A 23,343-nucleotide genomic window follows, 5' to 3' on the forward strand; every position below is an offset into this window, starting at 1 on the left:
ACAGAGTCTGGGGCATGTCTGTCATAACCACAAGAGGATCGGAGGAGCAGGGGATGGGTGTGGTGGGGTGTAAAATTTTCCCAGGGGCACATTGCAGCTGCTCTTGTGGTGTACTGGTAGTTAAGTTATGAATGCTCAAAGAGGTCAATTCCTGACTCAGAGATGAGAAAATCGATTACTTCTTCAGGAAAGAGAGGGCTGAAGAGTGGGGAGGGGTGGGAGAATAAGAATAAGGGTAGTTCATTTGGAGAGAAGACATAATTGGTTATATGAGGGAAGATGAGATTTAACCTAAATTTCCACCCTCTGATTGGATGAGCACAACCAATATTTGGGGGGCGGTAGGTCATGGTTCCTTTGGGGAAGTCCCACTTTGAAGACCACTGACCTAGAGAACTTTATCAGATCAAAAAAGATAAAAAAAATGTTATGAAGATAAACTACTCCCAAAAGAATTTTCTTGCCTTCCATGCTAATGGATTCCAGTGATGGTATAATTTTTTTGTTGCTGTTATAAATAAAATTCATCTTGTATTAATATCTAGGTAGACCTGGAATAAGGAAGACCTGAGTTCAAATAGTCTCAGAAACTTACTTTAAGTTGTGTGATCTTGAGTAAGCCACTTAACTTCTGTTTGCCTCAGTTTCTTCATCTAAAAAATGGGTAATGATAATAATATAAGCATCAGAGTTGTGAAGATCAAATGAGATGGTATTTATAAAGTGCTTAACATGGTGCCTGACTCATAGTTGCTGTTGGTCCTTCATTCTCAAAGACGACCATGGCATCAGGGTTGTGATGCCATGACATGCAAGTGCATTGGATTTAAGTCAGGGAGGGCTGTGCAAGTCACCAACCTCACTTTCTCCTTGGAGAGAAAGTGGGTTCAGTGGCCAGTGATGGATCAGGAGGACTGCAGTCTTGGGGAGGCTAGGTGGCATAGTGGATAAAGCACCGGCCCTGGAGTCAGGAGTACCTGGGTTCAAATCAGGTCTCAGACAGTTAATAATTACCTAGCTGTGTGGCCTTGGGCAAGCCACTTAACCCTGTTTGCCTTACAAAAACCCTAAAAAAAATAAAGTCTTTAATGTCTCAGCTTGACTGAGGCAGGGCCCATTCAGTGATTAAGGCTAGGTAAGAAAGAAATAAGGTAGAGTTTGGCCTCTACCTTGGTCCAAAAAAAAAAAAAATCAATCTGGAAGGGACCCTCAGCATTTCTGGCCAAAACAGAAATAATTGCTAGAACAATGACCAAGTGAGACTGACCCATAGTAGGCTCAATAAATAGAGATTCCCTTTCCTCTTTTGAATTCGGCAGAGTAATTTTTTTTTTTTCAAAAGAAAACATGGAATCAGGTACTTGGACGCCTAAGCTAAATATTTTTACCCCTGGGACTACTGGTGAACTGAGTGAATTCTCACTCAGAATGTACTTTTCTAGAGTCTAGAATTTTCTAGAGCCTAGAGCCTGACAATGTATGTTCTCTAGTTTTTGAATGTCTTTATATTTCTATATTTTCTTTATTCCTCTAAAACATATTAATATATTTCAAAAGTTTTATATGGAAGGAACAACAGCACAACCTTGAACATTATGCAATTATAATGATCAAACTTGGTGAGATAAACTATTATTATACTATTATATTAATAATTAATTATTAAATTTGGATCTAGGCTTTTCTCCTCAAGTTTCTTCACTAAAACCCAATTCTTGTTAAAATACAGACTGATTAATGAGCTTATGCTTAGCCCTCTAGGAACATGATCTTCAGTACTGGGAAGGACCCCATCCATCTAGGATAAGGAATTTCTATTTAGACCAGTATAAATAGGATCTAGTCTGGACAAGTTCTTACTGTGTAGGAAAAAAAGTTCATCTTTCCCTTCTCCCTATACCCTTCATTAGGGTGACGCAGCTCATGAAGGAGAACCAACCTGAGTGATCTAGATGGAGATTGAGTCCCCTTCTCACATTTCTGGAGACAGCCAAATCTCATGATCAAACCAAGCTTCCAAGAGGAGCTGATGAGGACTTTTAGCCTACCTCCTCGTTAAATGTCCAGCAATCAGAGTTAGTTTTTACTTGTCAAGGGCCTTCCCTTTCCAAAGAAATTTAAAGTTGGCAGAGTCTCTAATGGGCTGAGAAAAACCACTGACCATAAATTTATTGATTGCTGGCTAACCTAATTAATAAATTGATTAATTACACAGAAACTGTTTTTCTTTCATGAATGGGGTTGAACAAATGTATTTCTTTCACATTTTTTGCAGAGGTAGGGGATATATATGGAATATTATATATAATAGTAGACATTTTTGTTGTATTGGTTGCTTTTACTTAACTGTTTTTTATTTCTTGTTTCTTTTTATTCTTTGTTACAAAAGATGCTTTTTTTTGAGAGAGAGGGATAGGAAGGATATATTCAGAAATAAAAGTGATCTAAGACCAAAAGATAGAATTTCTAAAATAAGTTTTGTTGATTCCTTTTTTTTTGTATCAGCTTATGGAATTGTCCCTCTTCCCTTTAAAATTGAGCTCTTTTTAACAAAGAAAAAGAGTTTAATAAAAACTATGACAATGTAGACAACATTATATCCTAGTAGTCCCTACCTCCCTGTAATAATGAAGATATGTATTTCATTATCTATTCCCTGGGAACATCACTGCTTTTTTTTTTCAGGCACCCAGAGTTTGACTTCTTTTCTACTCTATGATAAAATTCTATTATGTTGATATATCTTCATTTAGTCAGCCATTCCCTAATCAATGGTCAAAATGGTCAAAAGAGAATTGATATTTTTTTCCTTCAATTTATTTGCTTGTTTATTTTTATAAGGATTTATCATCTCTTTTCTAGTCTCTGGACTTTTGGTTTACTGTATGCATTGGCACTGCTCAGAGTTCTGAAATCATTAAAGTGCTTTTTCTTTATATTTTCATTATATGTTTTTATACTAATTCTGTTTACTCTGCATTAGTTCCTAGAGATCTTCCCAATTGTTTTCATTTCTTCATTTCTTATGATTTAATAAAATTCCATAACATTCACATATCATAAATTCTTTAGCCCTAGTCCTTATTAGGTCACACCCCAGAATTTCTCATTTTTGAGTATTAGGAAAAGACCTACTATAAATATTTTTGTTCATATAAGTTCCTTTTCATCTTTATTTGATGTCTTTGGGTTTATGGGTCTAGCAGTGGTACTGCTGGATCAGAGGATATGCAGAATTAAATGACTTTGGGGCATAGTTTCAAATTGCCTTCCAAGATGACTGGACCAATTCACATTTCCACCAAGAGACATTTAATGTGCCTATTTTTCCTGAAGCCCTGCTCACATTTGTCATTTTCCTCTTCTGTTGTCTTTGCCAATCTGGTGGGTGTGAGTTAGAGCCTCAGAGATGAGAACATTGGTTTTTTCCAAAAACTCAGCATTTGCTTTGTATTCACAAATACATGAACCACAACAGGGAAAATACAGCTGCTGACATTGCAAATCCCTTCCTTCCCCTTCTGTCCAAATCACCTGGGCCAGCTTTGTGTCAGCTTTTGATTTTCCTGAATTTCTTGTTCTCTCTCTCTCTTAAAGGTCAGGGAATTGAATAGTGAACTTCTTTTTACCTTGTTTGAAAATGGGAGGCTGTGGCTATTATAAACTAGATTTAAGTGGGCGTGGGGTGGGGAGTTCATCTTGAAGTGGTGGGGATTGGGGAAAAGTGATGGAAGTAGAGTCATATTCTTTCTTTCTGGAATTCTTTCTCACTTAGAACTCTCCTTCCTCCAGATACGCAATACCCAATCATTTGACTTCCCAATGCCCTTTATTTTAACTTCACTTTGCTTAGACCTCTCCATTTTTCTTCTTTTTTTCCCTATCTGGAAAACTTCCCTCCTCAGCTCTGACTGCTGACCTCCCTGATTTCTTTTAAAGTCTCAACTGATTCCCATCTTCTACAAGGACCTTTCCCCAATCCCTCTTAATTCCAAGACCTTCCTTCTGTTACCTAGTTCCTGTTATTTTGTATAAAACCTGAATTGTTAATTTGTTTGCATGTTGATTCCTTCATTAGATTGTAAGCTCTTTGAGAACAGGGACTTTTTCTTTGTTTCTTCCTATCACCAGAGATTAATATAGATACACAATAGATGCCTAATAAATGTTTACCGACTGACTGATTGATAGATTGATCAAATGCATTTGTCTCAGGAGCACTTCCTTTAGGGTTCAGCTTTCTGCTTCTCAGCCTAATACTTATTTTTTAACTCAGTCACTGCTAATAAGAATAATAATAGTTCATGTGTAGTTTAGTGGAAGTGAATTGTAAATTTGGAGTCAGAGAATTTGACTTCAAATATTGACTCTGTTATTTACTGTGTGACCTTGGGCAAAGAAACTCTCTCCTTTGGGTCTTTTTTTAATTTACAAAATGAGAAAATGGGGTTTGATGATCTTTAAGACAAAGTTTAATTTAATTGGTGGGATAGTTGTAAATATTAATGCAATATTGCAGAAGTTATTAGGAAGACTGGGGTTACAATATTTTCTAAGAGGCATAGTAACTATGTGGTCCTGGGCAAGTCAAATAATCTCTTTCATCATCAACTACCTCATTTGCAAAATGAGAATATAAGAGCCCCACAAAGTGAGGGTATTGTCATTACAACAAGTGTAAAGTGCTTGGCAAACCTTAAAATACCACAATATTTTATATAAATGCTACCTATTAAGATTATGATTATAAACGTTTTGACTCACATGACAGAAGTCTCTTTCCTCACAATAATGACTGACTGATTTGGTATTCCAAGTATCATCATGTCATTTTCCCAAGTCCCAATCTCTCAAAGAGATTAAGTGACTTGTCCAGGGTCACAAAGTTGGTAAAATTTCATAGTCTGTACTTGAACCCAAATCTTCTGACTCCAATGTTCTTTCTATATTACACACTATCTAAAGCTTTGATATTAAAAAATGTTATTTCTCTTAGGAAAATTTAAATAGGTTCCCATACCTTAATCAGCCCAAACCAATGTCTTTCCAAATGTAGGGAATTTTTGGCACTATGGCAATGTGAGTGTGGGAAAGGAGAAGGACAAAGTTACTTCAAGATATTTGGACTTGGTCTAGCCTCACTCATCTCATATCAGTCAGTTTTTTCCTAGGGTCATAATTATCCCCATTAACTTCAGGAATACATGGTGGTTTCCTTCAAAGATTCAAGCCCACAAAGGCAGCCATCCAAAATACTAGTTTACAACAGACATCACTTCAAAATCTGTTCCCTGCTTTAATATAATTAAAGCTAAGGAAACAAGAACACCCCAAGTCTGTCCCTTATAACATTCAGTCTATACTGTTCTCCATTTTCAGGGCTTTACTATGAAAAACATTGTTCCAAATTCTTTATTTAAAGTAATGAATAATATGGTTTTAAAAATCATTAACCCCGAAACTCCTTAAATTCTCTATCAGTTTTTGTATGAATGTCATAGAAGAAATGCTTGCATATTTAACTCAAGTGAGAGACCCAGAGTAGCTGATCCAAGATCATATAACTAGATAGTAAGTTTAGAACTGATCTTTTGGCTTCATTTCTTGGGAAGTAAGTTTTTGATAAGAGGAGCTGCCATAGTGATACTTCCATTTTCCAGATGGCCCAGCTTCTATGCAGACTTCATCTATTCCACTGACCTATGGGTACTTTTCTTTCCTGTCCTTTCTCCATATCCTACCACTTTTGTGTGTTGTTTACTTCCTTTAGTATATAAGCTTCTTGAGGGCAGGAATTAACTTTTTTTTTCTTTATTAGAAGGTAGAGGGGAGGCTCATATCATATTTGTAACCTCACACACTGTAATAAATGTCTAAGTCTTGCTCCTCATGGTTTAACTATGTTGTTCAATCATCAAAGAGCATGAAAGTTTGAATTCTGGTTCTGCTTCTTTCCTTTCTGTATGACCTTGACCAACTCACTTCTCTTTGGGCTTCAATTATTTGATTTGTAAAATGAAAGAGTTTGACAAGGATGATTTCAAAAGTCCCTTTCAGTTCTAAAGCCTAAGAAATAAATTTGTTGTAATGGTTTTTCTCATGGGGATAAGGAATGTGGGGGAAAATGAATTGTAATGATTGTTTCTAGGAGCAAATGTTTTTGTTAAGGAGATTCACAAAGCACAATTACTATAGAGCATTAGACAGGGAAAGGACATGTTTTCTTTAGATTAATTTTTTTGCTTGTTACAACATTCATTTTAATGCAATTTGATTTAAATTATATTTTTTTGAAACAAGTAAATTATACTCAACATTTGGAAATGGTGGAAAAAGAAAAACCATTCATCTGATTTAAAAGGACTAAAGGTAGAAGCATGGCAAATGATCTAGTTAAGAGCTCTTGAAACATTCATTAATGATCTGAAATGTAAATTAATTGGTTGAGCATCAAGCATTCATTGCTCCAATATTGCTCAGTAGGTTTCTTATGGATATGGTACTTAATAATGATAATTACATGAAAAGCAGAAAGTTAATTTAGACTTTAACAATAGCTTCTGATGTTCCATTAGAATGCCCTTTATTAATTTTGTTTAATGTTAGTTAACTGATGATTAAGATTTGTATATTTTGGTACTTGGCGGAAGAATACATAAACTAGGAAGTGGATCTGTTTTTGTCATTCCAGGTTTTTATTCAGTCTAATTTAACACACTTTAAAAATAATTGGATGGGGCGGCTAGGTGACATAGTGGATAAAGCACTGGCCTTGGAGTCAGGAGTACCTGGGTTCAAATCCAGTCTCAGACACTTAATAATTACCTAGCTGTGTGGCCTTGGGCAAGCCACTTAACCCCATTTGCCTTGCAAAAAAACCAACCTAAAAATAATTGGTCACTTTATAAATATTTCATTCATGACTTATCTTTTGTTGTTGTTGTTGTGATTTCTCTGTGGTCTTTCACTAGCTCTGTGTAAACTACCAAGGGGAGATGGGGCCAAAGTGGGGTGGAGAGGCTGGAAATGTAAAATGTTATTCTAAAATAGATTGTTTAACAATTTTAGTGTTCTACTCATCTGAGAATTAGTTTTTTACAGTTATACTTTTGTTCCCCTCTCCCTTTCTTGTTTTAAGAGGAGAAAAGTCTAGGTATATACATTTAGGACTAAAAAGGGTCTAGATGTCATCCAGTCCCACCTCATTTTTTTAGATGAGGAAACTGAGTCCTGGAGTATTAAGTGACTTGCTACCTAGCAGAGCTAGGTCTTTTCACTCCGATCTAACAGCTCTCATTCCGTGGTGTCACACTGCCTCTCCTATAGCTGGCTTGTGGTAAGTAGACAAAGGTTTAAACCTATGGGTCAGAACCTTATTTTTAATGACTAAACAGTTTCTTAGGAAAAAGTGATGTATAATGAATCAGATCAGATAGTAAAAATACTCTTTAAGAATTTATTCTGTATAATGCTTTTCTTTGCAGATGGAAAAGCTCTTTACATTAATAATATAATAATTGAACCTCATGGAAACTTTTCTGGGAGGGGGTTGGGAAGTAGATGAAGAGATCAATGTTCCTTAGCATCATTGCATCTTCAGAATCACATCCTAATCAGCTCTTCTGCTACTATAAAGGGGTTGAAAGAGGTCCCCCCCCATGAAATTCCAGGTCCATCTTAGCCACCTCCACAGTAAGACCTCAAACATGGTTTTGATTAAGTCTTTCAGAAAATACATTCATTCAACAAGTACTTGCTTATTTGTTTCCAGATTATACAAAGCCAAGGAATATTCAAAGATAATATTAAGATTTTTAAGATGAAAGGAAAAGGTTTTGCAATGGAGTAGAAGAGGAGAAAGTTGAGGGGGAAGGGTTGAGCCTTTACTCTCATTGGAAGTGGTTCACACTTAATTGGGTATAGAACTCTATCTTACCATAGAGCGAAATAGGAGAAGAAAGGATGGGAGAAAGGGGATGGGGGAGGGGGAGTGTAGACGAGAGAGAAGATTGTGGGATAGGGTAATCAGATATAATACATTTTTGAGGAGGGTCACAGTAAAAGGAGAGAGAGAGAATAGAGTAAATGGGGCTGGGGAGAATGGAATGGAGGAAATACAGTTAGCAGTTGCAACTGTGGGGAAAAAATATTGAAGCAATTTCTCTGATGGACTTATGATAAAGAATGCCATCCATCCCAAAGAAAGAGCTGATGGTGTCTGACTATACAGTAAAGCATACTTTTTTTTTCTCACTTTGTTTTGTAGTTTCTCTTTCTAAGTGGGGGCAATTATGTTTACTTTACAACATGACTATTGTAGTAATGTGTTTCACGGCTACAGTTATTTGACTACACCAAATAACTTGCTTTCTCTGCAGGGAGTTGGGTGGGAGGAAGGGAGAGAATTTGAAACTCAATGCTTTGAAAGTAAATATTGAAACTTGCTTTTGCATGTAGCTGGAGTAAAAAAAATAAAAAAAATAAAATAGTATGTAGAAAAAAAAAATTTTAAGCTGAAAGCATTGGGAGTACCATAGGGAATTTCAGAAGAGGGACCAAATATGTTAAGTTTGAGACCATGGCAGGATACTTAATCAGAAATGAACTCTAGTCAACTAGAAATACAGAGAAAAGCAAAAGTCTTGGTAATCTGAATAGAAAAAAGGTTTGTTGTAATGAGTGGAAAGATTTTTTGCAGAGATCAAAAAGCCCTGGGGGGTATTACAGAGGCTATTAATTTTCAGATTTCTGAGTACCCTCCCAGACTACTTCAGGAACTTTTCAGAGTTCTCTAGGCCCTCAAAAAAATTGACCCAACAATCCACATAGTAATACCAACTGGATGAAGAATTCCTCTTGCATAGACTGAGATTCTTTTGAATGGTAGCCCACTGAGTTAGTCCCTTGGTAGCTATCTCTTGAAAAGACATTGGACAATCGATGAAGCCCTGGATTTGATAGAAAGAAAAGAATGAATTAGATAGTGTCAGAATAATTGCACAGCTCAACTGAACAAGAGTGGATGTCATCCAAACCCAGAAAAAGAGGAAAGAAATCACAGGGTCAGGAGTCCTTTTTCTGCTTAAGAAGTTCATAATTCTGTTTTAATGGAAAGACATAAACACCAAAAGATACATGAAATAGATAAATAAAAATTCCCACTTCAAATAGGTTGCGAAAGAGGGAGACATGATCTGAAGGTCCTGATTCTATCATAAACTTAGCCATGTGAACTTGCCTAAAGGATTTCTGAGTCATAGTTACCTCATCTGTAAAATGAATTGGTAAAATGTTGAAAGCCCTTCTAGCTCTGAGATTCCATATCTGTTTGACCCTAAAGGGCAAAATGAAAAGTGGTAGGCAAATTTAAGTTTGAATCTTCTTAGATTATCTATCCAAAACTGGAATGTCAGTAGTGGGTTTTTCTTCTTTGGAGCTCCTCAGTCAGAGGGACTGTTACTCGTCAGATTTTTTTGAATTAGATAGCCCTTTCAACTCTGGAATTCTCTGTGATAATGAGGTCTAAGCAGTTCTTGTGAAGTGACTTGAAATTTGACAGTGGCAGAAGGGAAGAGGAAGGAAACAAGCATTTATTAAGAACTTATTATTTACCAGCCATGACGTTCAATCCTTTACAAATTTTATCTCATTTTATCCTTGCTACAACTGGTACTATTAATCCCATTTTACAGTTGAGGAAATTGAGGCAGCCAGAGGTTTGGTGACTTGCCCAGGGTCATGGGGAAAGTAGATGCCTGATTTGAACATATATGAGCTTCCTGACTCCAGGCCATCATGCCACCTAGGAGCCTTCCAGCATTTTATTCATTTGCATTCTCCTTCTACTTACCCCATGATTTAGACAAGGGCAAGAAACAGAAAAAAAAAAAAAAAAAAAAGAAAAACTTTTCTGGGCATGGAAACTGAATCCTGGATTTCAAAGTGAAAGAATCTAACTCCATCCTTTTACATTTGGGTAAGCTGAAGTCCACAGAGATTAGAAGTGAAAAATATATTATGAGTTTTGGTCCTAAAATCTATATATGTTTGTCTCCAGAGTTTGCCGTAATAAGGAATAAATGGTATTAGGCCAACTTGTGTTATCCCAAAAAGCTTTATTTTAAGAAAGCACAAACAGAAAATGGTTAACATACATGTTTGATGGTTCTTTTAAGTTCTGCAGTCAGAATGTATATCCATGGTGGAATCCAGTGGGTCCCCTGCAGAGGCAAATCTTTGGACACATATTTATAGGATTTTTATTTATTTTTTAGGATTTATTATTATTTATAGAATAATTATTAGCAACTAGTGAAGTCTCAGCATGTTATCATTCTCTTCCCTGATTCAGGATGTCTGTCTTGTGTTACATATTCACTCATGAGGGGGGCAAGAATGCTTCTGTTTTAACTCAGGATGTTTGGGCCTTAGACTCTACAGATTTCCAATATACACAGGATTCTTCCCTCCAGGATGTCTGTGCCATCCTGTCACAATAGGGGATTTACAGTTGCTATCAGAAAGATAATTCAGGCAAGTCTCTTGTTTTCCAAGGTGAATGCTGACATCTTTTATGCTCCAATTTGGGGGAGAAGGCAGATTTTGACAAGAAATATAAATTTAAAACTTATTCCTTTTTAATGCAGAAATTTTATTTAATTTTCCAATTAAATGCAAAGGTAGTTTGCAGCATTCATCCATTTGAAAGTTTATGAGTTCCATAATTTTTCTATTTCCTACTCTCCCCTCTCTCCATGTTGGCAAATGATGTGGTACAGTTGTAGATGTACAATCATGTTTTACATATTTCCATATTAGCCATGTTGTGGAAGAGGAATTAGAACTAAGAGAATTAAAAAAAACATGAGAAAGAAAAAACATAAAGGAAGTTTTAAAAAAGTGAACAGAGTATGCTTTGCTCTGTATTCAGACTTCATCGTTTGTTGTTTTTTTGAATGGAATGGCATTTTCCAAAACAAGTCTCTCTCAGGATTGTCTTTGATGGCTGAACTTATTTACTTTATACAGGAGACACACAGTAGATTGCACAGATAAAAGATCTGAACACTGAGTCTCTGACTCTAAATCTAGCTTTTGATTCTTAGATTTAGGAATACCTGCCCCTAACAAGTGATTTATATTTGCTCTGTGCTAAGATGTTAGGAGGACACTTGTATATATTTATTGTTAAAGTCTGGTATAAATGCTTCTTAACTTTCTGGCTTTTATCAAACTTTGGGGAAGTGTCACTCATTTTGCATTCAATTATAAATGCTCAGAGTCCCCACCAGTCAAACACACAATGGTGTTCTTGATATGCCTCCAGGGTTCTGTTCTCTATCTTACAAAAGGCACCAGGATTCTAAGGGAAAAGCAGAGAAATATAAACAAACCAATTGGTACAGCCTTAACTTCCTTAAATAACAAAAGCCACCATTAATAATCTGAACCACAAACCTGTAGATTGTTTCTAATTACTTTATTTACTTCATTTATTGGAGCAGACTTTGGAGAGTCATTTATATGCAAATACCCCAAGAAAAAGAAATTTAGGAAAACAGATTTTAAAAGTAATGTTGCTAGGCTCTTTTTTTTTTTTGCATTAGAAATCTGTTTTAAATACAATCTTTTATCTGCTCCATACAAAAGCAATCGCTGTTGAACAATAGTTATTTTGCAGAAAATTAGGTAAGAAAAAATAATCTGTTGCTATCTGTTTCAGAGTTATTTACATTTAATTACAGAGGGACTATTGCAACACTAGAAGATTAGGGTCCTTCTGGCATTTCCATCATGAAACTGATTTCATGTTGATTTATAATATGGTTATGGTTTGAAAAGTGATAATAAAATTCACTTGTTTTAGGCTCCAAATTGAATATCTCAATGGAAGACTAGGAATATTCACATTCTTTTTGCTTCAATTTAACTATTTCTGCTACTTATTTCTTAAACTATTGACCTTTCAAAGAACTGGAGACAGCGGATCTAGTTTGCAGAACAGGATCCACTAGATCCACTAGAATAGATTCACTGTGTCAATGCTATCTTTTACCATCTATCAAGACAGCTCAGTGGAGTTCTCTGGAATTTTTCACAGCCTTATGGAACTGTAGAGCTAGAAGGATCTTACAGATCATCTAGTCATAAGAATATAAATGTAGATCTAGAAGGAACCTTAGGAAACATGGAATCTAATCCCTTCATTTTCCAGATGAAAAAAGTGTCATGAAATGGTTAAGTGACTTGCCTAGAGTCCTACACCTAGTCGTTATTTGAGGCAGAATTTGAACTCAGGATCTCTTGATCCTGAATCTGGTGTGCTATCTACCAGTTTATGCCTCTCATTTTACAAATAAAGAAATGAAGGGTCTCACCAAAGACCATCTAGTCAGTCAACAAGTTTTTATTAAGTTCCTGCTATGTGCTAAGCAGCTAGGTGGCACAGCGGATAGATCAATATTTTTTGCTAAAATTTAAAACATAATATAAATAAAACTTAGGAAAACTCATCTTTCTAAGTTAAAATCTGACCTACACACTAGCTGTGTGACCCTGGGCAAGTTGCTTAATTCTGTTTGCCTCAGTTTCATCTTCTGGAGAAGGAAATAGCAAACTCTGGTATTTCAGCCAAGAAAACCCAAATGGACCCATGAAGAATTAGACATGACTGAACAACAGCAACCATGTGAGAAGCACTATACTCATACTGTTAGTAAGAGAAAAAAATCTTAGTCTTCTGATGCTAAATCCATTGTACCATACTGCTGCCTTCTTTTTTGGGGGAAGGGAGGGTTGCAAGGCAGTGGGGTAAAGTGTCTTGTCCAAGGCCACACAGCTAGGTAATTATTAAGTGTTTGAGTTCGGATTTGAACTCAGGTCTTCCTGACTCCAGGGCCAGTGTAGTGCTCTATCCACTGCACCATCTAGCTGCCCCCATACTGCCTTCTTGATTGCTTTGAACCATGGCTCACATTTCAAATAGGCAGTTAGACCAGAAGTGTATCTTTATCATTTATGGATTGATAAAGCTTCCAAGATGTTCTTTTTGTACATCTAGAAAGTAAATATTAAAATAAGGCAATATTTCTTCACAGCAGTTTAGCTCTTAAAATTCTTTAATAGATGGATGGAGAGAGACATAATCAAAGGAAATGCTTCCCATCTGTCTATTTATCTACCTGTTCATATTTAAGGCAAGAAAGATACTTTTCTGTGGGGCTCTTTGGGATATGAGTAAATGATAATAATAATTATGCCTTAGATTTAAAAAAAAGCATATTTATACTTTATTCTTAGGAGCACACTTCTATCTCAACTTATATTTTCAATGTTATTTCAAAATCAGTTTTGCTTTATCCATTTGTTTTACTTTTTTTTTTTGCAAGGCAAATGGAGTTAAGTGGCTTGCCCAAGGCCACAGAGCTAGGTAATTATTAAGTGTTTGAGACAGGATTTGAACCCAGGTGCTCCTAACTCCAGGGCCAGTGCTTTATCCACTGTGCCACCTAGCTGCCCCCATTTATTTTAACTTTTAACAAAAAATGTCAATAGTAATTATAAAAAATTAAAAATCTAATCAGTTAAATATTGCTTTATATTTGTTACTATCAAGTTGTTTCAGTCATGTACAATTCTTGAAGACCCTGGTGCTCTATCTCACACCTATTCTTTTCCTTATTTATAGAGAAAGAAACTGAGGCTTGATAGACTTGACTAGGGTCTCACAATCTGTCTGATATTGGATTCAGACTCAGTTCATATCCAGTAAGCCATCTTGCTGTCTCAAAAAGTAGTAGCATCTCACTCTGAATCCTTCACTTAACTCCTATACTCAGTTTATAGGCAACGATCGATTAGAGGTGACTGCTGACAGTCTACAACTAAAAGGAGTAAATCTTAAAGGATTTGAGTTCGGAGGATAGAATTAGTTCCTCCCTGGATTCAGATTGGAGGGACTTTTGAATTCCCAGACATTTGGGGAAAGGCAAGGTCATACCTAGGCTGACCCGTTATCATCAAGATGGATGGCAGTGGGGTGGGATTCTCAAAAGTTTAGCCTGGATAGAGTCTGTCATGTCTGGAAAGTTTCAGGCAAGATATGCAACATATTTGCTCTTTTAGAAAATTGCTGTTCAGCTATTTGGGGAATCATTTAACACTTCAGTGAGGAAGAAATCCATAATTCTTGCGGTTACTTTGCATTTGGTAGTTTGAGGTAGAAGAAAGTCCATAAAATAAGCTATCTTACAACTGAGCAATATTCAAACTACAGTGAGCAAAGCAAAATGCATTTATCATGTATCCTGGTAACAACCTGTATTTACTGCCCTTTTCAGATGGGGAGGGAAGACAATGTGTCCATTTGCATTTCTTTTAAATAGCCAACTTGATTATGTTGACCAGTGTGTCTATCACTCAGATCCTATTCCACCTGGCTTTACAAGTTTGATGACTAGGTGTCAGAGGAAAGCTTCTCCTGAGGATGTTATCAGTATCCTGATAAACACTTCAGAGACCTGGAGACAAGACATTGTCCTTGGAACACCCTACCTTGATTCTAAAATGAAGTCTGCTTACAAAATAAATTGACTTATTAAGATAACAAATAACCTCATTTATGTTTGTTTTATGCCTCTAGGTTTTTATTTAAACATATTATTGCTGCCACTATCAATTGATTTAAATGTTATGTCAGGTGATTTTATTTTACTTGTACCCTAGGCTTCTATGACTTAAGAGCAAAATGAAAAAAGCCATAAAAATCTAATTATTGAAAAAATTCAAATGATATCAAGAAGCAACTTTTTCATTTCACATTGAAAAGGGATGGAAATATTGATCTCTTGCATTCTAATTTGTGCCCATGTTTTCTTTGATATTTTGGTTAATTTGAAGACAGTTTATGGCATTGATATGGGAGTAGAACTAACTTACTCAGGAATGGTGGGGGAAAAGGGGGAGAGGAAAAGAGGGAGAGACAGAGAGAGACAGAAACCCAGAGAGACAGAGAGAAATAAAGGTGAGAGAGACAGAGAAACAGAAGAGAGTGCAAAGAAGGAAAGATGGGATGAAAGGAATGTAAATAAAGGGTTTGGGCTACGGGCTAAAACATCATGTTGTCTAGTGGGAAGATCATTGGGACTTAAGAAGCAGATTGCAGATCAGAGTTCTACTACCCATTATTTGGGTAATTTGGGGCCCTCAATGAACTTTATTCCTTATTTGTAAAATAGAAATGAATCTCTGTATTGTTGCTGGATCAGTATTAAGGAAACAAGGAGTTTTTCCCCCACCCCTGTTGATAGAGTCAGTGAGGGCATAGTGTGTGATTCTTGCCCCAGAGGATGCACCAAATAATAGCGATCTAGCTTAGTCAGATGCCTTGAGGAAGGATATAAAATCCTTTTCCCTCACCTCCTAAGTTCTTCTAAGCCTCTGAATGGATTTTCCCCCCCTTTCATATGAAGGCCCAAGAGGAATGAATGATTCTTTCAACTATTCATAAGAATTTCCCATAGAAGGCAAATGTGATATCAGTTGCCTTCTTCTAATGGCCAAAGTCCTGTAATTCTCTCAAATTGATTAAGGACTTTATTCACATTTTTGGGAGGAGGAAGGTTGTAGACAAATTCTTAATTTCCATTTGATATTTTACAATTATATTCTTGGTCTTCGTTGATGACATCAAATGAAGTAAGAGAAGATTTCCCCCCATCATATACAAAATAGAACTGTGAATTGCTAAAGGTTTATAGCCTATTATTATCATTATTATTTGTACTATTATTTATTATTATTATTATACCTGCCTTTTAAAACTCCAATACTCCCTGCTACCTACAGTACTTGTTGCTAAGGTGTAAACAGTCAATAAAAGCTTGCCTAGAAGATGGGCCTCCTCAGTTCAGGAATAAAAATAATTCATATTTACACGTATTCTTGGGTCTGTGAAAGGATCATCACAACCCTTTGATATGAGTAATTTAGGTATTAATTCCATTTTACAGATGAGGAAGCTGAGACTTATGTTTAGGGTCACAGTAAGTGATAGAGATGGGACTCGAACTCAATTCTTACTGATTCAGGTATGGTGCTTTTTTCACTACTCAAGGGAGACAGTTTGTGCCACATGTAGAAACTAAAATAAAGTTATAAAAAGGATTTCCTGAAACATCAAGTGTTGCTCATGTATAAACCAATGGAAATGAGATCATAGTGTAGGAAGACCATCAGTCATAGATCTTAGAACTGTAGGAAACTCTTTCAATGAAATCTTTCATCATTTAGTTGAAGACATTGAGTCATGATTTTCTAAACGGATCTATTTCACTTTAGGACAATAATAAATTGGCATTGTCTGTTTATGAGAAGTCTTAATCTGCCACTTTATAACTTGTACCCATTTTTCTTGATTATGCTCTCTTGGGTCAAGGAAAAATATAATTCTACTTTCATAAGACAAATCTTCATATACTGCATCAAAACTGTCACTTCAATCTTAAGATTTTTTTTTTTTAGTTTTTTTGCAAGGCAAACGGGGTTAAGTGGCTTGCCCAAGGCCACACAGCTAGGTAATGATTAAATGTCTGAGACCGGATTTGAACCCAGGTACTCCTGACTCCACGGCTGGTGCTTTATCCACTACGCCACCTAGCTGCCTTCAATCTTAAGATTTTCTTCTAAGGGCTAAATATTTCTTTTGTACCTAAAAGGAGCTTCAACTCTATCATCCTGAATTCTATGACTCTCAATGCAACCTAGAATCAAATTAGCATTTTGGGTCTGCCTCCACATTATTGACTCATAATGAGCTCTTAGGTTTAACAAAGCTTTCAGGTATTTTTCAGACTATTGTTTATCCATGCTATCCCTTTCTTGTATTCATGATACCAATTTTGAAACCAAAGTATGAGACTTTAAGTTAATCCCTATTTAAATCAATTCAGTCTAATGTTCTAAATGGGAATACTGCATTTTATCTTAGAAAACTACAAATTAATATTATCAAGGTTTTACTTTATTTTTATTTTTTAAACATTTTTTAAAACATTTAAACATTTCCCAGTTACATTTTAATCTGGTTCATATAGTAGACCTTAAGTTTGACATCTCTTCTCCTTCTTTTTGAGATCTTTTAAAAATTCTGACAGTTTAGTATTATAGTTATTCCTGTCAGATTTGTACCTTTGATGAATTTGAAAAGTATGCCACCCATAACCTTACCTAAATCCTTGTAAAATTGTTAAATATTACACACCCAGCATTCATCCCTTGGGAACTCCACTTAGAGACTTTCTTTTTCTTTGGCTCTGCAACTAGTTTGAGTATCCTAATAACATAATTATCTTACTCAAAGGTGTTAAATTCCAGTCACCAGTAAAAGTCCTGTTGGTGCAACCAGATTAAATGTAAATGGGAAATGTTTAACAAAGTAAATTCAAATACAACATAGATGATGTAAATTTGTGGTCAGTTCCTAAGTCTTTCCAATTTTTTCTCTCCTTTAAGTCTAGTATAAGAACCTATCAAATGCTTTACTGAAATCTAGGGCAATTATTTCTGAAGTATCCTTCTCTTCTCTATCTAAAAAGGAAATTAGATTAATTAGGTATAATTTGTTTTTAATAATGACATCTATGCTGCTACCTTCTGATCTTCACTTCCTTTTCTGGATATTTCACCAACTATCCCTTTGATAACATGTTCTAGCATTTTCCTAAGAAACAAAGCCAATATCAATGAAATCATAATTTACATACTACATTCTCTTTCCTTTTTTAAAAAATTAGGACAGTTTCTCCTTTTCCTCATTCAAACAAAGCTCATGAATTGTAGCTCAGGAATCATATTGCCAGGCACATTCATTTGCCTTGGGTGGATACTGAAAAGCTCAGTAAGTTTCAATAACATTAGGAAATCTGATCACCATATTTCACAGAAGTCTTCCTGTTTTGTTAAAAACTGAAGTACCATTTGAATAGACTGAGGTATATTTATTCTGACCCTTACTTCTGTACAAAGACTTCCAAATGCAAAAGGCTGAACCTAGGCAAAACCATGAAGGAAGCCAAGTTTGTTCTTAGTACCCAGTTCACACACCCTTGGTGTTTTCTATGTTTTCCCCTTTTAGGAGCCCTGACCTGAAGGTATTTATTCTTTCTTATAGTATTCAGGATACCCTTTTCCTTTTCTTCCCATCTCTTGAAACAGCATTCAGTCTGGTTCTCCCTTGGTCAACGATCTGTTCTCTCATATTTAGAGATACTCATGCCTCTCCACCCCCAGTTCCCAAGCACACAGTCACAGAGCTCTAATGTAAAAAGTCAGTAAATTGAACAGAATTATTTATGTTGATATAATAATGGCTGTGAAAATATTAAAGTGTTATTTCTTGCAGGAAAATTATGATCATTTGAAAAGGAGTTTTCTTTTAAAAAGTCTTAATCTGAAGGAATAATTCTAATAGAGAAATTTTCAGGTATGCAGAAGATAAGAGGAAGAAATATTTGAAGGTTAGAGAAACCCTTTAGGAGCTTTCCAGATAAACTCATTTGGCAGGTACAATTTTGAAAGTAGACTTTGGGAAGGAGAATATGGGATATCCTTTTCTGGTTATAAGTGTAAATGAAAGAGGAATTAATGAAGAATGAAGAGTTCAGATTCTTCTATTTATTGGTGCTGTGATTTAGTGTAGTCGCTTAATTTTTCTAAGCTTTAATTCAAACTTCATCTATAAAATGGGGATAATATTTACATCACTTCTCTCACAAGGTTCCTGTGAAAATTAAGAGAAAAAATTTGTGTGAAAGGGTTTTGTATACTTAAATTGCTATGTGAGTTCAAGTTATTATTTGTAGGTAGGGAAAATTCAGGTTTTTATCTTGTCCCACCAAAAGCATCAGTTAACTCTTCTGTTATTGAATTTTATTGTTCAGAAATTTTTATATTCATGTTTGACACTTTGTGACCCCATTTGATCTTGGTAAAGACACTAGAATAGTTTGTCATTTTCTTCTCCAAGTCCTTTTACCAATGAAGAAACTGAGGCAAATAGAATTAAATGATTGGTCATTCAGCTATGTATGTCTGAGCCAGCATTTGAAGTCAGGAATATGAAACTTTCTGACTCCAGACTCAATACTCTAAGCACAGAACCACCTAGTTTCCCTCTGTTATTACATAAAAATGGCTAATGAATGTAAATGATTATCTGTCTAAAAATGTATTTTTTATGATAGTTGAATAATGAGAATAGAAATGGTGAAGCCTCTCAGCTTTACCACTTGCCAGCTTTAAAACCTTGGGCAAGTCACTCCTCCACTCTAGGATTCAGTTTCCTTAGCTGTCCAAGAAGATGGTAATACTAGACAACCTTTAATTCTATATCTATCATTCAAGAGTGGTAATGGACTCATGCAGAATGCGACATCTATTTTTTTTACTTGGTCAATATGGATATTTGTTTTGGCTTATGCTTATTGGTTTCAAGGATTTTGTTTTTCTTGAAAATTAAAAAATATTTAAATGAAACACCCTCCCCCTAAATCAATTCATGATTTCATCAGTTTCTCATTCCTGCCTTTTCATCCTAAGTTAATTTTTGCTCATTTTTTCAATAAATCCCCCATCAGAGATCAATCCAATATGTTAGATGGAAGTTTTATTCTTGTTCTCTTAGTATCCTCAGTATATTCCACTTGTTTGGTCTGTCTATTGTCTCTCAATATGGATTTGTTTTTGGACTAACTCCTCTTCTGGTCATATATAAGCTCCTAAAGTCTTTTATGTCTTTTTTTGCATATGCCATAATTAACAACATATTATAGAGTGCTTATACTCATAACTTGTCTTTCTACCCCTATTTGGGTTCATTTACAATTTAAAAAATTATTTTAAGACAACATTCACCTTAATTGAACAAAATGCAACCTTGAAATCTCTCCTGTGTTTGAGTTACATACAACTTTATGAACAGGGCTTTTTATTTAAAACTATGAACTATTAAAATCCTCATGATGGTATTTATAAATTAAGCAGGGTGTTAAACAGGGATCTATCTCTTTGTTTGCCAGATGCATTTTCCAGTTATAACAAAGACTTCTTGTAAGAAGTTAAGATAAAGCAAGGATTACCTCTTTATGGCAAAGTTCAACAAATACTCCTCTTCATAAGTAATATTAGATATATTGCATCAGATTCCATGGTCACTATCAAACTTCCTCTATGAAATCCTTGTAATGACAAAGAGATGTGTCTCATCATGCAAACTAGAAAAATAAAGTGGATGAAATAATTACAATACTAAGATTTTAGTATGCATATTTCTATCACAATGTATGTTATGCAAAGAAATTCCAATGGCTACCTGTTATCTTTAGAATCAAATATAATATCCCATAAAACCTCTATTTGATTTTTAAAGCATTTTACTATCTGTCCTTCCTGTTATTTCAGGCTTCTTGTGTATTTTTCTTCTCCATGTACTTTACCATCCAGTGACACTCATGAGTGATACTCATCTCCAAACTCTGTATCTTCACTGGCTGTTCCTCATCTTTAGAATGCTTTCCTTCCTCATTTCTACCTCCTGCTTCTCCAAGCCTCAGATTAAATCCTATCTTTAATAAGAAACTTTTCCTGGTTCCTTTTAATGTCATTGCCTTCTTTCTGAAACTATCTTCAATTTTCCCTTTATGTAATTTGTATGTAACTCCATTAGAATGTAAAACTCCTTAAGGGACAAGGACTGTTTTTGCTTTTCTTTTTATCACTTAGGGCTTAGCATAGTAAGCATCTGAAACATCTGGAACATGATAGTTCACTTTTTGCTAATAATATGGGAAAAGCAGGATCCTAATGGCAACAACAGAAGAGCTGAGTCAGAGAATATTTGGTAAATGGAGAAAGAACAGTTAGACACTAATGAAAAGCCAGAGAGACCAGAGAGGCTGGTCTATAAGGTGTAGCAGTGAGTTTGATAACTCACAATTGAGTTCTGTACTTAAAGTATGGTTGTCAAAGAGGATATTTGTATATCAGAGTCAGAAATGCCAAACTTTGGCAGTCCTAGATGAGGAAAAGAATGAATGAAAAAGATCATTTACCGAGACCTTCTTTGTGACTGGAACTGTCACTATCCTTAAGAAATTTTCATTCTCATTGGGGGAGACAATGTGGAAGCCATGGAAGGGTATTTTGGTCTGGAGAATGAGAAACTGTAAATAGGTACATAAGACAACCTATTGTCATAATCCTTCAAATAGAATGATAACATTTCCTTAGATACTGTCCCAGAGCTAGCATTAAAATGGAGAGAGATGTAGAGAAAAAGAAAGGAGAGTGGGAGAGTGAAAGAAAAAGAGATTGGAAGGGAGGTAGGGAAGGGGGAGAGGGAGAGAAAAATGGAAAGATGCTGATTTTCTGGTGAATGACTGGATGCATAGGATTATCGGAGTTTGTATTCATTTACCAATCAGTAGAGTTGAACTCCACAGTGGAGCACTAAAGTGGGTGAATTTCCCCAGGGAGGGGACCAGAATATCTAAATGTTCAGCACTTATTTATTCCATGTAAGGAGAAGAGGATAGATTAAGGGAATGGGGGTAGGGTACAATGACAAGATGCCCAGGTACATTTTCTTTCCCTCAGCCTGCTAACCTCAGTATCATTTCTCAACCATTAATCTGCTACATTTGATGAATTCTCTTCTGAATTCCATCCACTCAGGGTTGGCATTTTTCTATTATTGAAAATCTGTATTGATTTTTTTAATCCCCAGATCCAAGGCATAGTTCTTTGCATAAAGAAGATGCTTAAAAATGTTTGAATTGAATTGACTTGATAATATGATTTTTGACAATGAAATGTATGCTGTTTGTTAAGATGAGTATTTGTACGCCCCCCCCCTTGGGAAATCCAATCTTCTCTTTGAGTTTGCTCTTTTCTGCTTATAATTCTATTTCTTTACTATATAACATTTTAACCATTGAACCAATTTTAATTTGTTTTATTATTTTTCTAAACAACTCATTTTTTACCAATCCTCTAAGAATCACTTTTTCAAATACATAAAAACAAATGTATACTAAGCCTTCATCAGTGATATTGCAGTATTCTATATATTTGAAATAAGTGAGGCCTTTCCTTTTACTGTAGCTAGTGATGTTTTGCATTTAATTATCAGAAGTTTTTTTCTTTTTTGATCTAGAGCTGTAATTTCATTGATGTAGGTTAATTCCTAGGGTGGAAATTCCTTCTCTGTGTGAAAATTTCCCCTATGGAGATTGATTAACTAGTGCTCTGTAACTTATAGTCCTAAAGAGTTTTCTGGAACTTTAGTTTTCTGGATGAAATAATTACAATACTAAGATTTTAGTATGCATATTCTATCACAATGTATGTTATGCAAGGAAATTCCAATGGCTACCTATTACCTTTAGAATCAAATATAATAATCCCATAAAACCTCTATTGGATTTTTAAAGCATTTTACTATCTGTCCTTCCTGTTATTTCAGGCTTCTTGTGTATTTTTCTTCTCCATGTACTTTACCATCCAGTGACACTCATTAGTGATACTCATCTCCAAACTCTGTATCTTCACTGACTGTTCCTCATCCTTAGAATGCTGAAAGGTTAAACAGGTTACTCATGATTACTGATTTGTATCATGGTAGGATTTGAACTTAAGTCTTCCTGATCCAAGGCCAGGTTTCTATCAACTATGTCTAACTGCCTATCAACTTCCATTTATAATACTTAGAAGCTAAATATTTCTAAAAGTCAGAGGAATCTCTGACTTTACAGTTTCTTATAGTTGGGAATGGTCTTTAAAGTCATCTTGTGAATAGGACCTGATAAGATTTCTAGAGTTGTTCTGAAAATAGTCAAATCTATCACAAAGAAATAGTAATCTGTGATTCCATCTTTTGTCTCTTAAATGTAATGAATGATAGCAGGAACATCTTGTATTAGAATTATATTGGCAATCTAAAATGAATTTATTGAAGCTTACAGCTCTGTCTATGGAGAAAGACACCTAGGAGTCAAGTGCTCCAGTTTACTTATTAAGCAAGTGCCTTCAATTTTTTAAATTGTTCATGAGTATTCAAATGGGGATTTGAAGCAAATTTATTAGTAGTATTAGAAAGAAATAATAGAAAATTACTATAAACACTGATTTAGAATGCATTACATAGCAGCATTGGCAATGTGGCTGGCTAATAATGGAGAAAATAAGTTTGCCTTCACATATGTTCAGTCTCGTTTTTAGTATTCTTAGGAATGCCCATGGGACACATAAAAAGGGAATAGATTGTAGACTTTCTCATCATTAATATGG

At 35.3% G+C, this 23,343-nt stretch overlaps 1 protein-coding gene across 1 annotated transcript in view; it reads left to right on the top strand.

Annotated features, from left to right (window-relative positions):
• CCDC141 (coiled-coil domain containing 141) overlaps positions 1–23,343 on the top strand; it is a 353,841-nt gene that overhangs the window by 17,519 nt on the left and 312,979 nt on the right.

Source organism: Macrotis lagotis, chromosome 1 (genome assembly GCF_037893015.1).
Source record: "Macrotis lagotis isolate mMagLag1 chromosome 1, bilby.v1.9.chrom.fasta, whole genome shotgun sequence".
In the NCBI taxonomy this organism is placed as follows: Eukaryota; Metazoa; Chordata; class Mammalia; order Peramelemorphia; family Peramelidae; genus Macrotis; species Macrotis lagotis.